Below are 17106 nucleotides of genomic sequence, written 5' to 3' on the forward strand. Positions count from 1 at the left end.
GACAAAGGTCAAATCCATGGTCTTCAAAGACGATGATCTCTGAGAAAGGAGTTCAATATATATTTAAGTTCTAGAACCAGTTATGCAATAATATAGGTATCCAAAATTACTTGTCATCTGGATATCATATAGAGACAAAAGGTCAAACTGAGTGTTTAAACAGAACATTTAGAAGAATACTTGTTTTGTTTAATTAATGTCACACAATATATTTTGAAGTTCTTACTGCCAACCACTGAATTTGAATGTAAAAATGCTAATCATTCTTCTGCAGGATAGAGTTCATTTTCCTGCAGGATCGAGTCAAACAACTCTTGCAGTTTGTGATCAACTTCCGGTTTATTAAAAAGACTCAAATTAACCTTCTTTCAAATTTGAAAACTAGTCAGGAGAGGCAGGGATACAGGCAGAGAAAACATGCACCCAGGGATAAGATAGGAGATAGTGTCTGGCTACCCTCCATTCATTTATCATTTAGGATTCATAGATCTAAGCTATCCGCACACTATTTTTTTTTTTTTTTAAATATCTTTTATTGATTTCACAGGAGGAAAGAAAATGTGATTTGTACATTATACATGATCTCACATCTCAAGGATGTGTGCAATTGTCGCGGGGCGGATCACATAACACAGTGTTACATCACTTTATGCATTATAGCAGGATCACATCACATTCATTCCAGCCGTGTTGTCTCTGTAAAAAGGGGGGTGTGGTTATCAAACTTGGAGGTATGAAGCATGTGTCGTGGTGGGAACGTGTCGATGTGGCAGGGTCTCGTGGGTGTCGTCGTACTTTGCCTATGGTTGCTTGCCTAGTCCTGGGGGGGTGGTGGATCACCAGCGGGGGGGTGCATGATGTGGGCGAGGTGTGGAGGGTGTCGCCTTGTCGATCAGGTGGAGTTGTTATCAGTAGGTGCAATAATGGCACAATCTGGTAGCTCGTGTCCATCCCTATCGGGGACGTCAGGGCTGTGGCCCATAGCGTCTATTCCGTTCAGCGAAACCTGGTCTCTTCTGGGGAGGTGTCGTTCGGGGGATCTCCCGGTGTCTGGCATTCTCTATGGAAGGAGCTGAGCGTTTCGTCCCATAGAGCCGCGATTGGGAATTGACGCAGTCCTGCTGTCTCCTCATTATGAAGGGATATGCTTTCTGCTCTCGCCCAGTTGTCTAGGGAGGCGCGCAAGCTATTCGCACACTATGATGGACCTTTTACCATACTCCAATCATAAACCCAGTTACCACTCACCTAAAGTTACCCCATCCTTCTTTTCAAGTATCTCTACTAAAACGGATGCAACCATCTCATCAGAAAATAGCATCCATTCCTCCAAAACCTATTCTAATAGACAGTCATGAAAAGTTTATTGTTAAAAATGTTTATGACTAACACATTTTCTAGGGTAAACTTCAATATTTGACTGGTAGGAAGGACAGTCACCATATGATAGATCATGGGAACCAGCATATTCAATCCATGCTCCTTACCATATCAAGACATGCCATTGTTTACAACCAGGTCTGCTAGTTCATATAGAGATATAGGGTAGAGTGTTACATTGTCATTTAACACACTTGAGACCAGAATCTCTTGCTTACCAGTCCTCTACTATTGTAGATGTCACAGGCTTATAAAATGGCCAAAGATTGAGTAATCGTGTGTCAATCTGCTCGATGCAGTCGGTATAACACCATATTCACACAGTTTCAGTCTCTGCTTGTGGGGATGGAGATTCTACTTTCAACACCATGCGTCCTGTTCACACAGAGCATTTTTTCCTGACTGGGGGTGTTGAAAGGTGACTCTTTTACACCAAGTAGACTGCTCCAATTTAGCAGTTGTGGGCATGCAGAATGCTGACATAGTCACACCACCTCTTTCTTTAGCCACTCCTGACAGATCATTTATCTGCACAGGCGTTAAACTCCCAATCATAAAAAATAATAAATGCTGAAATTCTTTTTCATATTTTACCAACTGGGATAGAGCCATTTAAGGTCATGTACCATATATCTTTCCCAACTAAATATGGTTACAATTATTCTTGTGATATTCCCTCCCACCTTCTGACCTCTTCCTATATGACAAAACTCTGGGGTATGGTTTAGTCCCACAACATTGTTCCCTGCTGGTTGCTCACTCTGGACTCTCGCACTGCTGCTTGTTCGAGTTTTCATCTTTTATTCCTGTTTCCGTCAGTTATCCTGTTTACATCCATTCTTTTTTTCTGCCTCCGTTCTTTCCTCTGGAATACTGGAATTTTCTCCAGCCTTTTTCTTCAACTTACGTCAGTTTTTTTATTTATCATTCTATAGCCAAGAAAGATTGAGAAGAGCACGTGGTGATTTCCATCAACCAAGGGAAGAAATACAACTTTGACCCTATCAAGACTAGCCATTGACAGATACTATCTAATTTTGTGTTGTGTTTGTATAGTGCTCGGTCAGGAGGCCACTTTAAAGCATTAATAGCAGAACTTGATCATAAACCTCTGAGATCCTTGCATGTAAAACTGCACTTACGTTGCATGGCACACTTTCACAATCAAGCATGCAAGCCAACACTTCCAATTTAGGGGGAAGACTTCTGATTTTCTAAGACAAGGCTTTATTTGAGCTTTTCCTCGCTAAAATCATCCTCCACTTCAACGAAAAATTATTAGGGACATTGAATCCAACCAGTTATTTTGTTGAATCACTCTGATCTGTTTCCAAATGCCATATATGCTCCAAGGAGGCAGTGTGAGACACAGTACCCTATACCAGTGGCGGTTGATCTAAATAAAAAGTGGTGACGCGGGTGGAGGGGGCGTTGTGGAGCCCGAGGAAAGCGCAGGGGTGTTAAAAATAAATAAAAGACTTTCCTGATGCTTCCGCTGTGTCGTGCCTCGGTGCTCCTCTGCTCTCCTGCTCTCAGTAGTCCCGGGGACACATCACAGACTCCCCATCCATTCCTGATGCAGCTCTCATGCTACACCTAACATGACTGTTTTGGGGGGTGGACCTGCACACCTTTTTTCACGGATTAATCAATTTTTATCACTATATATACAACTCTTGCGTGCTCTCCAGTTGTAAAGGGGTGTGCCCTACTCCCTAAAACGTATCAACTGTGTACATATGAGCCCAAAGAAAACCCTGAGCTACTGGAGGCATTGCTGTAAGGCAAAAGGCATTTTAAAAGTATAAACACATATTTTTCATTTGTTTGTACTAGTATTCTGTATTTATTTTAGTACCATAAGATATTCTTCAAAGAGAAATAACATTGTAGAGTTCAAAATATGTAGAACGCAATTTCTTAGTCATACATTCTAATGTAAACTGAAACAATTCAAAAAATCAAAAAATCCTGGTAACAATTTACTTTGCTTGTTTCATTAAAGCTGACAACAGAAAATCATAACAATTTCATCAAAAATCCCAATGCATTTCGGGTTTAAACGCAACCCTTCGTCAGGGGATGTATAGATAAAGAAATGAAATATGTTAATTTCAGATGTCGACTTTCAATGTTGTAGGATGTTCAGGACCAATGCATCAAATACAACGCATCCCGGTGTATTGCCCCGAGTGCGAAATGAATTTTCTGAAAGGCGACTAATCCTAATGTCCCGAAACTACGTGATTTAACTCAGTAGTTCAATCCTCGCTCTTCAACAAAAGCTGGATATACGAACGCCACCAAAAAGAAACGCAAAACTGATCCGTGTCCGCCCATCATGTCCATGTCCAGATGAAAGTCGACATCTGAAATTGACATATTTCATTTCTTTATCTATACATCCCCTGACGAAGGGTTGCGTTTAAACCCGAAATGCATTGGGATTTTTGATAAAATTTGTATGATTTTCTGTCAGCTTTAATGAAACAAGCAAAGTAAATTGTTACCAAGATTTTTTGAATTGTTTCAGTTTACATTAGAATGTATGACTAAGAAATTGCGTTCTACATATTTTGAACTCTACAATGTTATTTCTCTTTGAAGAATATCTTATGGTACTAAAATAAATACAGAATACTAGTACAAACAAATGAAAAATATGTGTTTATACTTTTAAAAGGCCTTCTTTTGCCTTACAGCAGTGCCTCCAGTAGCTCAGGGTTTTCTTTGGGCTCATATTTACACACCTAACATGACGGCAGCTTGGGGATTGGCCTGACACTCGCTCAGGCACAGGAAGTCTGAACTGTTTCTCCACCTGCCTGTGGAATACAGCTGGGCAGGAGAAACCCAAGTGCTCCTGTAGCAGTACCTACCACTCCTCCTACCAGCCTCCCATTGTCAATCAGGATGGCTTGTCCCGCCCATGAATTGGCATATTAGGCATAACAAGGAAAAAATAAAATTATAATAACATGTTTTATTATCATTTTATTTTTCCTTTATACACTGCCCAGAATGCAGTGAGGCGGCGCTCCTCCTCCTGAACGCAGGAGCTGCAGCTGCGAGTTACTCTACTGTACCTGCACCTCGACTCCTCATTATTACTTACACACCGACAATCTACAGTCGCACATTGCAGTGGATTTTCCAATTGAAATACTGCAAGAATGCTGAAGACGTCAGGATTTTTTATCTCCACTTTCTCTCCCAAAACGGGCTGCTAAGAAGATTGACTCACCTCTTTACACTTCCGGCATCGGCTCTTTGGCGTCGAATGTTCGCTCTGAGTCAACGATGTTGCGGGCAATCAATGAACGTCTCTGCCCTCGTGTACGCCTGTGCGCGTGCGCGTGCGTCCACAGTGCAGAGACGAGCGCCTGCATACTGATAGTTAATGGAACGTAGCACGTGCTGAAGGTAACCGACCGGCATGCTCCACACAGAACGGTCGGAGCGACTGGAGGCTAGGAGGAGGTGAGAGAGGAGAGCGGGAGAGAGGGTGAAAGAGCAACAGTTATTTGAGGACCGAGTTTGTCTGAAGGAAGGAGGGATGTGGGCAAATAAGAAATGGGAGTCTGCGCCAACACCCGATTCAGACCCTACTTTTTATTGTAAAAATAGCTTTAGTACAGCTTCCTACCCCCTTCTGAAATTATACCCATTTTAGCGCCACCAGTCAAAGAAGGAAGTGAATTCTCCTATTTATTTTTGACTACCACTTAACCATACTGTGGCCAGTCAACATTGCATCTTGCCTTTAAGGACCGGTTAAGGGTCTGGTCCTGTCAAAGGCCTCTGACTGTGTCAATTGGGTAAAGGTGACAATGGGACCCGTCGATAGTACACTTGCTGATTTCCCTACATACAAGCAACTAAGGCCCAAGTTAGGTTTGGGAATAAGGGGGAAGTTTCGGATGAATTTAGGGGCCACCAGGGGTGCGTATTAGATCCGTTCCTTTGTATTCTATATATAAACGATCGTAGCGTAGAGCTTACCTGACCTCGATGTGCCTATGGTGAATGGTTTCCCATTCCTGCATTACTTTATGCAGAAGGTGTAGTTTTAATTACCCGCACTCCCCAAGCCATGCGTCTTAGAATCTATTCTTTTGTTAATTTTATGGCAAACCTTGAACCCTCTACACACTTTCCGAAATTGTTTTTATTAATGACTTGTGGCCTGAAGCGTACGTGACATCAATCCATTACTGTGGGCCACAATATTATATTAAGCACAAGCACTTCTTCCTACTTGGGGGTCACCATTTGTTCATCTGAGTCAATGTACCCCCATAATGCACAAAATAGGGTCAAGTTCTCGAAGGCACTTAGATCTCTTCCCAGCTTGCCATCACCGACTTGCTGCAAATATATTCTGCTCAATGCGCCCCTATTGCGTTTACGGGATGGGAATTTTGGTATTAGCCGACCCCATAAACCTCCATAGGGAGAAAATCGTTTTTGCAGGAGAATACTATCAGTCCCCGCATTGACTTATCATTTCATTTGTCATAGCGAGCTGGGTTTAGATTACTTGAGTGATTTATATCCGTAGTCGCCCGGCTCTTTTGTGGCTATTTAGATGGAGCTCGGAAGAAACTCCATTAGCAAATAATATAGTTTCTGATTGCTTGGCATGTTATGAGGGTCTCTTCATCCCTTGGTTGACATCTGGAAGGAATTGGACTAATTTACATGTTTTAGATAGAGCACCACGGGCAACCGTTGGTAGGAAGCAAGTGCAGGACATATTAGAACAAGACAAAACAGGGAGGATACGGGTGAAAGGCCAGAAACAAAGTGTTATAAATTATTTGAACCTTAACCCCGGGCAGATCTCCACGAATTATCTGTGGAATACAAGTAGGAGCTGGGAATGATTTCTATTGTTTAGTTAAGGGCTGGCACAATGATATATTCCCTATGCTTCCCACTTGGGTACCAGCATACTCTTGATACCAGGATATGCCCATGTAATAATCTGTTTAAACAAACTATGTTGCACTTTCTTCTTTTCTGTGGCTTTTCGAAATTGTATACCAAACAATTCCGTGTGCCTTTTATGAGACTTATAAAGTTACGATCTTGTTCGTAGGTCTATCGCTTTTTACAAACTTTGTCAAATGATGAAACGTGTTGTTGCATAGTTATGTTTCTCCAAGCTCCAGTACACTCGAGGTCAATGCTTTCAGAATGGTTATATTGCTGATTCCCCTATTTACATGCTGAAGTAGCTTAACTATGCAGCATTCGGGTCTAGTACAATTTCAAACGCTATTGTCATATCTGATTTTTATAACCTGATGTTATATGCATTTTATCTATGCATTTTAATTACTACGATAGGCTGTGTATTTTGATGCTAATGTTCTTTTGCACATACCCTATATGATTCTATGGCTCTTTTTAGCCAAATAAAGTTGATTCTGATTCTGACTACCACTCTTCCCCAGGTTGATTCCGAAAACCTCACTCCTTGCCACTAGAAGTGTTGGCATATGTGATTACTATCTGAAGAGCAGGGCCGGATAGTGAATCAAAATCAACCCCAGCAGAAATGTGCAAACCAGCCCCACATTGGTTATACAGTTGAGGGTAGCAAACAAGCCAGTCACTCGACAGTTGGTTGTGAGCGGTGAGGCAGGAGGGGCGAGTCTACCCTAAAAGAAAGTTTGAGAAGAAATGGGACCAAACTGTGCAGTTAAAATGCAGTTAAAAAATATATTGGCAAAGTGCTCTCAGGGTTGGATCAGGCAAACTATCCAGCCTTATATGCAGCCTCGTACCGGGCGAGCAAGAGGGAAAATGCCTGAATGGCTATCCTGAACCTGGTGAAGGGCAGGGCAGGGCGTTTTAGTAGGCAAATCTGGGGTGCCCAGGGTTTAAGAGCAGGAGAATATGGGGAATGATTCATCCCTTCTAAGAAAATATTTACTTTAAAACAAGGTTAAACAGTGAGTTATAAACACATTTGTTAACGATAACTTTATAAAATAACAGGTTTAATCATTTATGAGCATCAAGGACACTAATGTATTGTTTTTGTGACAACGTGAGAGCTGTTACTCTTTAAAACAAATAGGATATATATAACAAAACTTTACTGCCATAAACATTGTTGTAGGAAATGCAGTGACTGTGCGACTTAAAACACTGTGAGTGAAAGAATAATAAATGTTTTGGCCTCTTCCACTCAACCTTACAAAGACTATGCTGTTTGTTCTTTTAATTTTACATGGTAACGGAATGCAAGAAGAAACGTGGCAATGTGGTATCGTGGTTAACGTGCAGATTTCAGTATTAATTTGAAGCACATCTGATTAAATTCTCTTTGAACACCAGGTTTCTAATACAAAAACAAGAACACTGTTAAACAAAGTAGCAGCCCCCTTGTTCCAGCACAATTGTTAGTTCTTATAAAAATGTGTTCAAGCAGAAATTCAAAGTGTACCTTAAAGATTTTTGGGGCCTCGGGCGAAACATATTTTGGGGACCACTGCTCATAATAATTTTGAATGTTATTCCTAATGTTCTGCTTTTTCAAGCCTGAATGATGCAATAAAAGAATGGACAATTGAATTTTCAGAAACTTCTTAAAACAAAAACAGTTAAAATATGTATTCGCTGGTGTCCCAGAATCATTTTGATGACACTGGGTAGCGAGAATCAGAATCTGAATTTAGAGATAGACAGACTGAACAGGAGAGTTTGAGATAAGGAAATCGATTTGATAAAAGAGAGAACAATACTTTTGCCAGGGTGGCTCTTGGGAGATGGGGACCCTGGGATATGGCCAGCTTTTCTCATGCCTTAAAACGCCCTGATAATTTCAGTGTATACCATGTTAATCTTTACATTTCTCTTTGAAATGGTATGTTTCATTACAATAAATCACTTTTGTTTTATTGATGTTTTGTTCGTGATGCAAGGTAGCCTTCACTGTCACTTTCTTTGTGTTAAGGATTTAAAGAGGTCTCATACTCTTTTTTGCCTGTCATTTTCCTGACAGGGCTCTCATTTAATTTACCTGTGCACTGGCTGCCACCTGTTGGGTGGGTTTCCTGGAAGGGTTGTGTTTGGATATTATGCCCACTTTCTGAAGAGTGACAGACATACCTTGAATTTTCGTCGCACAAATATCTCTCACTTGTAGGCCTGAATAAGTGCTTAATTGTTAAAAAGGCACTTTGTTGTATCCTGAAACGTTTGCTTTCTTAATGGGCATCGTTAGCCCTCTGTTTCTAGTCTCATCTATAGCAGTGGTGTTACACAAGATTATGTGGGCCCCCTGTAGAACGTGGTGAGGAGCCCCAAGACTGAGAAATTTCCTAGTTATCACAAAGGAAAGTTTCAATTCTATTAAGGACGCGGAGGCGAGGATTTTGCTAGTCCTTTCTCCATTTATTGGACAGCAAGTTAGAAGTAAAAAGAAAAACATCAAACCATAGACTACCCTAACCAACATGGCAGCGGTAGTCATGGTAACACATCAACCAATAAGAGTCCATGGAGCAGCATATAGGGAATCCCAGTCGGTAGTCCTTCCTCTTTCTTGTGTGCTGCCGTAGGAAAGAAGTCATCAACCACTAGTCCGCCTTTTGATCGGAACCTAGGGAAGAGAAACAATAATAATATCTTGTCCAGAACAATGTTGAACAAAGTCAAGAACATTGCAATGGAATAAATGAAAACAATTTGCAGTAATAAGAAAAACATAATTGAACAGTAATCCAAAATGTACATTAAGACATAAGAATAAGGATACTTCCCTCAGACGAAGAAAAAAGTCATCAAAATCAAGTCTTGGGAGGGAAGGCTCGATAAAGCCTGGGTGGGAAAATCCTCGCCTCCGCGTCCTTAATAGAATTGAAACTTTCCTTTGTGATAACTAGGAAATTTCTCATTCTATGTCAGGAAGCGGAGGCGAGGATTTTGCTAGTTCAAAGCTTACTCACCACCAGTGAAGCAACCTCATGGATTGGTTTAAAATAAAACTTTTTGAAAGTTGAATCCGAAGACCAATCCGCAGCATTCATAATATCCTCCAATCGTCCCCCTACCTGCACAGCCTTGGAAGCCATTGCACCTCTAGTGGAATGAGCCCCAAAGTCAGTGATATTAATGCCAGCTTCGGACATAATCCACCTGACCCATCTGGCAATGGTGGGGGAGGAAACTGCTTTAAACGGTTTTTTAACCGCAATAAGTAATTGCCTCTCGCCTGGAGGACGAAGTTCAAGAGTAACATCTTCATACGTTTTTAAGCAACGAACAACACATAGTTTAGGTGAATCCGGGAATGCTGGATAAGATACTGACCTGGTATTACATTTGGTTCTTCTTGAAACTGTAAACGTAACACCCTCCGGGGTAAAAACCCTGGCCGAGATATCAAGAGCACGAACATCCGAAGCTCGCTTACAAGAAATCAGGCAGAGAAGAATCGCCAGTTTAGCAGACAGTTCCATACGCGAAAGGTACTGATTATCTTGCCAAGACTTAAGAAAATTCAAAACCACATTAACATCCCATAACCCAGAATAACAGGGTTCCGGGGGACGTGAAAGGCGAATACCCTTGAGAAGTTTACAAACCCAAGGATGCTCACCCACGGGAGAACCATCAACAAGAGCATGACCAGCAGAAATTGCCGACCTGAAGGAATTAATGGTGCTGTATGCCAATTTCTTTTGGAAAAGATCAGCGAGAAAGTTAATCACATCAGTGACAGAGGAGCCCATGGGATCCAGGTGTTTTGCCACACACCAACGAACCCATCTGTTCCACGCTGATCTATAGCGCTTAGTGGTGTTGGGGGCCCAGGCTCCTCTAATGAGGAGCTCAGCGTCTTTCGAAAGTGAGTCGCAAGACCAACGTCCCCTGAAATCCTCCAGGCCATGAGATGTAGATGGCCTTGGAGAACTAGAGGATGCGGGTGACCCAAAGGATCCGTCAGAATGTGATCGAACGACGGTAACCGAAGAGGTCTGTCCCAAGACAGCTCCAGAAGAGAAGGAAACCAGCATTGAGCTTTCCAAATTGGAGTGATCAAAATCAGAGATGCTCTCTGTCTGCGCACCTGAGCTGCTACCCTCTGAATGAAAAGGAAAGGAGGGAACGCATAAGCAGGAAACTGGGACCCGTCTTGTAGGAAGGCATCCACTGCTTCCGCACCCGGATCCGGTTTCCAGCTGTAGAAGCGGGGAAGTTGGGCGTTCCATCTGGACGCAAACAAGTCCATCAGTGGCAGACCCCAAAGGTCCGAAATTCTCTGAAATATCGAAGGATCCAGCCTCCAATCGCTGGCATCCCGAAAATTTCTGGATTGCCAATCCGCCACAATATTCAGATGGCCTGGGAGATATTCCGCCGTGACTGAAATCTGACGAAGAAGGCAGTAATTCCAGAAGTCCTTTGCCAGATCCGCTAGGACCTTGGAATGAGTGCCGCCCAGACGATTGATATATCTGACCGCAGTCGTGTTGTCCATCCGAAGAAGAACACAACAAGAGACCCTGGTCGTGATGAAAGAGCGAATTGCGAACGAACCCGCCAGGAGCTCCAAGCAATTGATGTGGAGGTGAAGTTCTTTCTCCGTCCACCTGCCGCCCACCGAGAGGGATCCGCACCGGGCGCCCCAACCCTGGCGACTGGCATCTGACTCGATCACAAGATCCGGACGGGAACCGAAAATCGCCTTCCCGTTCCACGCATCCATGTGATCCAACCACCAAAGAAGTTCCGATCTGGCTTCCAAATTTAAGGAAATCAGTTCCGAATAAGTGAGACCCTTGCGAAGATGAAACGCCTTTAGTCTCTGGAGAGCCCTGTAATGAAGGGGGCCTGGAAAAATGGCCTGGATCGATGAGGACAATGAGCCCACAATCCTGGCTAACTGACGGAGAGATATCCGATCCCGACGGAGAACCTTGCGAATCTCCTTTTTGATCTTGGAGATCTTTTGGGAAGGAAGATGAAGCGTTGCATCCGTATTTATGATCAGAAATCCAAGGAAAGTCATTTCCTGGCGAGGAATTAAATCCGACTTCTGAGCATTGATGATGAAACCCAGCGATTGAAGAAGGGAAATTGTAACCTGAAGGTGATGAAGAAGAAGATCCTTGAACTGGTTCATTAAAAGAATGTCGTCCAGATAAATTATCAGGCGAATCCCCATCGTACGGAGATGTTCCACCACAGGGCGCAGTAGTTTGGTAAAACACCAAGGCGCTGAGGAAAGACCAAAGGGGAGCGTACGAAATTCGTAAACCTGATTCCTCCACAGAAACTGGAGGAACCGACAATGAGGGGGAAAGATTGGAACCGAAAGGTAAGCATCTTTCAGATCCAAGCGAACCAACCAATCGTTTTGCAACAGAAGGTCTCTTAAAAGATGAATGCCCTCCATCTTGAAATGCCTGTAAATCAGCCACTCGTTGAAGGAGCGGAGATTTATTACTGGTCTGAAACCTTTGTCTTTCTTCTCCACTAAAAAGATATTGCTGAGGAAACCTTTTGGATGAAGTAAAGAGGGAATGATTGCGCCTTTTTGCAACAAGGCCTGAACTTCCAAATCTATAAGTTCCTGTTCTGCGCTTGAAAAAATTAGAGGTCGAGGGCGAGAGAATTGAACAGGGGAACCGTAAAACTCGATGTGAAAACCCTGAACGGTTTCCAGAACCCAAGAATCTGAAGATATCGACGACCAGGCCTGGGGAAACAATGCTAATCTTCCCCCCATTTGAACCAGAGAAATGATGCGAAATCTTACCATTAAATCCTCTGGAATGGGACTGGTTGCCACCACGTCCTCTGCCTTGGCCTCTGCCTCCTCTGGAAGGGTAAAAGGATCCCTGGCGTCCGTCATTCCAGCCGTTGTTTCTTCTGGCTTGACCTCTATTGGGGCCTTGTTGGAATTGGCGGCCGGAAGAGCGACCCCTGCCTCTGCCGGCCCCGCCAAAAACCTTCTTGGGAAAAAACTTCTTCATGGAAGCTTGCGCTTTGTCTAGAGCAGAAAAAGTAGCAACGAATTTTCCTAACTCCTTAACAAAAGGGTCCCCAAACAAGGCGCCTTGCGCAATCGGACCCGCCTCTGAAGACGACAATTCTCCCAATTTCGGGTCAATTTTAAGTAATAAGGATCGACGACGCTCCGCTGAGAGAGCACAATTAGCATTGCCAAGAAGGCACATAGCCCTTTGCGACCCACCAGCTATATCATCAACCGAAAGAGGCACGCCTGACTCTTTAGAGCGTTGAGCTAATTCAATTATTTTCGTCAGAGGACCAACTACATCCAAAAGTTCATCTTGACAGGCTTTCCAAGACCTATCTATACCCTTCTTAGGGTCCTTGATATATTTGGCAAAGAAAGTACACAATTTCGGATCAATTTCAGGAGTGCACGCCACCCTGAAGGGAAGAGAAGGGCGTGGGCATTCAGAACGCAGTCGTAAACGTACATCCTGAGGTAAAGGTTGTCGAAGCTTAGCAGCGACATAGTCAGCAGTAGACTGTTCAGGAAACCATTCTGATGACCTGGGTCTAAAAATAGTAGATGGGTCAAACATATCAGGAGGAACAAGATCACCCTCTGAAAAACTAGGAGCACTAGGTTTCGGGCGCCAAGACCTGCTCGCATCAGAAAAATCCTCTGAGGAAGCATCCTCATCCTCATCTACATAATCGTCCTCATCCTCATCTCCCTCAAAGGGAAACCCTTCTTCCGGGTCAAGGTCCTGGGTGACAAAACCACCAGTCTCACCGGGTGAGTCCTCCCCCCGGTAGGGTGCGCTTCTTAGCGTGCGCGCACTCTTACGAAAGACTTCAGATAATTTGTTGAAGCCCTCCAGGTGCCCCGCGTCACGCTTCCTGGCCGTACGTGGTAGAGCACAAGAGACACCACTGGGCCCTGCCCCGCTGTCACCAAAAACACCTGAATCAGTCTTAAATACATGGGCAGACAGCTTATTTACACTGTCCTGCAGAGGTGCCAGAGCCTGTGCTATCGCAGAAGAAAGAAGTCTGTCCACCTCTGCAGGAGGGCGCGGAAGGGGCAACTGTGGCAGATCATTAGAATTTGCCATCACAACATTAGTAGGACTGGACTGCATTTTAGCAGAAAAACTGGTATCCATATAACAAACACCTCAACTATATATAAGGGGAATCCCCTCACACAGGTACCACAGGCTAACTTTAAATAAAGCCCAAAACACAAATATACTGACTGAATATAATTAATAATTAATTCAAAATTTCAGTCAGAAATTAATTCTTGCCGTCAAAAACGGCGTCCGTGTGAGGAGAGAGGCTAAAATAGTCAAAGCGCAAAGCCTCTGCGCGTTAAAACACCAGCGCGAAGAGCGCTGAGGAGAACAGCCGGTCGGCTGTCAAAAGCCGATACCAGGACTGCGCACGCTCTAAGAAAAGACGCTCGGGCACAAGCCTACCGCGTCAAAAACACATTCAAAGAGCCTACAACAAAGGCGAAGTCAAAGGCAACTCATAAATATCAATAATAAAGCTGTCAACATCAAATACAAAAACTGCCACGACAAAGATCAATGTCTGAAGAAAAACGTGACTTATCTTGCCGAGGCAGCAATGGAGAAAGAGGAAGGACTACCGACTGGGATTCCCTATATGCTGCTCCATGGACTCTTATTGGTTGATGTGTTACCATGACTACCGCTGCCATGTTGGTTAGGGTAGTCTATGGTTTGATGTTTTTCTTTTTACTTCTAACTTGCTGTCCAATAAATGGAGAAAGGACTAGCAAAATCCTCGCCTCCGCTTCCTGACATAGAATCCCATATCTCACATACATTTATGCCCTTAGGCTGAATGGTGCCCATGAAGGCTGGGGGGGGACAGCACCTTGGGGTCTGCAGGGGCTTCTGTCACACTCCGACCTACAGAAAGCTTTATCGTTAAACTTTTTGTAACTAATTCATTGAAATATATTCATCGAGTAGACTTTGGATTAGCCCCATCCTCTTGATTGGATGGTTTACTTGCCTATTTGTATGTCCTGCTTCTTATACAGTGTTATTCTTCCCACTTTCGTCAATCTTCCACTCCCTCTTCTCCCTGTTGACTTTCTTATACAAACACTCCCTGCTCCTTCGTTGGTCCCCCCTCCCACCCCATTCCCATCGCATTTGGTTTTCATTGTTGTGTTTTTTTTTTTTTAAATATCTGAATGGCTATTCTGGACCAGGTGAAGGAAAAGGGCAGGACGTTTTTAGTGGGAAAATCTGGGATAGTCAGAGTCTAAGAGAGAGAGGAATATGGGGTCTAAGCCATTCCCTTGTAAGGAAATATTTACTTTAAAACAAGGTCAAACTGTGAATTCTAAACCCATTTGTCAATGATAACTGCGAAAAAAATGATAGGTTTAATCATTTATGAGCACCACCAAGGACACTAATGTGCTTGTTTATGTGACCAGGTGAGACCTGATACTCTTTAAAACAAATAGGACATGTAAAAAAACTTTACTGTCATAAACATTGTGGGAGAAAAGGCAGTGACTGTGCAACTTAAAATATTGTGAGTGGAAGAATAATGCCAAACTTTCAGGCCTCTTTCACTCAACCTTACAAAGACAATGCTGTTTCTTCTTTTAATTTTACCTGGCAACAGAATGTAAGAAGCAGCTGTAATTTTCGTGTGTGTGTATTTATCACTCTAAGATAGGTGTCTGCCATGTTGCATCAACAATGCAATGCAATAGGTCTCGCATTAGGAAAGCTTGAGCTATTGGTATTGTAAATGACAAATTTTTTATTTATGTGTTGGTTTTGAAAATACCGAAATTAATAGCTTTGTCATTTACAATGCCAATAGTTTTAACTTTCGCAAATGTGATACCTATAGCATTTGTAATGCAATATGGGTTATATTTACGTGACTTAGATGTATTGATATTACAAATAACAATGGCTTTTAATTTTTTTAATAATTAATACTTAAATAAAAGTTATTGTTATTTATAATGACAATAGCTTAAACTTTTGAACATAACTTTTGTGAAAATTATGTTCAGTGTATTTTATTGTGACGAAAATCCAAGAACAGAAGTGAAATATTAACATCTTTTTGTGACATTTGTAATAAAGCTTGAAACATTGAGAGAACATATTTGAACCAGTTGTTGTTGAATGGTTGCACAGATTGATGCTGTGGTGGCAACGAGTAATGCAGTGGCGTTCAGTGATGCTGTGGTAGCACATAGTGATGTTGTGGTACCCCTGAGTGATGCTGTGGTGGTGCTGAGTGTTGCTGTGGTGATGCGATAGATAGAGTGAGGGCGGTAGATAAATAGAGGGAGTGCGATAGATAGATAGAGTGAGGGCGGTAGATAAATAGAGGGAGTGCGATAGATAGATAGAGTGAGGGCAATAGACAGATAGAGGGCGATAGACAGATAGAGGGCGATAGACAGATAGAGGGCGATAGACAGATAGAGGGCGATAGGCAGAGGGCGATAGACAGAGGGCGATAAACAGAGGGCGATAGACGGAGATAGATAGATAGATGGAGGCAAAGTGAGGGCGATAGGCAGAGTGAGGGCGATAGGCAGAGTGAGGGCGATAGGCAGCATGAGGACGATAGGCAGCGTGAGGGTGATAGGCAGAGTGAGGGCGATAGGCAGCGTGAGGGCGATAGGCAGCGTGAGGGCGATAGGCAGCGTGAGGGCGATAGGCAGCATGAGGGCGATAGGCAGCGTGAGGGCGATAGGCAGAGTGAGGGCGATAGGCAGAGGGAGGGCGATTAATATATAGATAGATAGATAGTGAAGGCGATAGATAGAGTGAGGGCGATAGATAGATAGATAGAGTGAGGGCGATAGATAGATAGAGTGAGGGCGATAGATAGAGGGCGATAGACACCGGCGTAATTGGAGTTTCGCCTGAGCTCTATTTTAATCCTTTCTGTTCGACTTCGGGCTGTAACTATTTAATGTCAATTCGGCGGCACCTTTTGAGGAGCCAATGTGCAGTGACTGTTTTCCATTAATCCTGAATGTATGAAGCGGATGTGTCATAAAGTCACTACAAACCACCCAGTGTTTGATGAAGCAACATCAGGGTGAAAACTTGTGGTTCTGTGTCTGGGCGCTTGTTCTCAATTCCGGAATGAGATTGTGTCTAGCCATGTGCTTGCTTTAATTCCGCTCTCCAGCATCCTGGTATTTACAATCAATACAAAACTAGCACCAAATAGGTATTGTCTCTTTTTGCATCGGATGCTGGCGTTGAGACTGAAAGCCATTTATTTTATAATGCCACGCGAGGTGGGCACAGTGTTGTCATTTTAATTGCACAACATGGAATAAAACGTAAATAAAGCACTTTATGTATGCTTAAAAGAAGAACGATAAGCTGCTGTTTCCTGGCACAGCTCCTAGCCTAACAGCTTAATTGGCCCTTCCAACATTTTCTGGGTTCTCGTCTGTGTGTTTTTTGTCAGATTTCCACCTCAAGGGATTTTACCTGATTTTCTTCTTTCCCTCAGTGTTGTTGTGCTATCGACTCTAAAAGGTCAACAGCAATGTTTTCTTGACAGAACTTTTCTTTAATTTGCAAAAATGTTGCACCTCCCACTGTGACCATATATTTATAACTCTTTCCGGAGGTAGCCTTCAAGTGAGCCCTGTGTCTTCAGCTAATGTCCAAGGATGTGCCAAAGTTCTGCTAAGTGAGCAACTTGTTT

At 43.1% G+C, this 17106-nt stretch overlaps 1 long non-coding RNA gene across 2 annotated transcripts in view; it reads left to right on the plus strand.

Moving 5' to 3' along the window:
* The first annotated feature begins 4746 nt into the window (after positions 1-4746).
* Positions 4747-17106, plus strand: part of LOC144824799 (uncharacterized) — a 642332-nt gene continuing 629972 nt past the window's right edge. For both annotated transcript variants that reach the window (XR_013609122.1, XR_013609121.1), the window contains exon 1: positions 4747-4860. This is a non-coding gene — a long non-coding RNA (uncharacterized LOC144824799). The remainder of the gene's footprint in view (positions 4861-17106) is intronic.

The sequence above is a fragment of the Lissotriton helveticus genome, chromosome 3_1 (assembly GCF_964261635.1).
Source record: "Lissotriton helveticus chromosome 3_1, aLisHel1.1, whole genome shotgun sequence".
Lineage (NCBI taxonomy): Eukaryota > Metazoa > Chordata > Amphibia > Caudata > Salamandridae > Lissotriton > Lissotriton helveticus.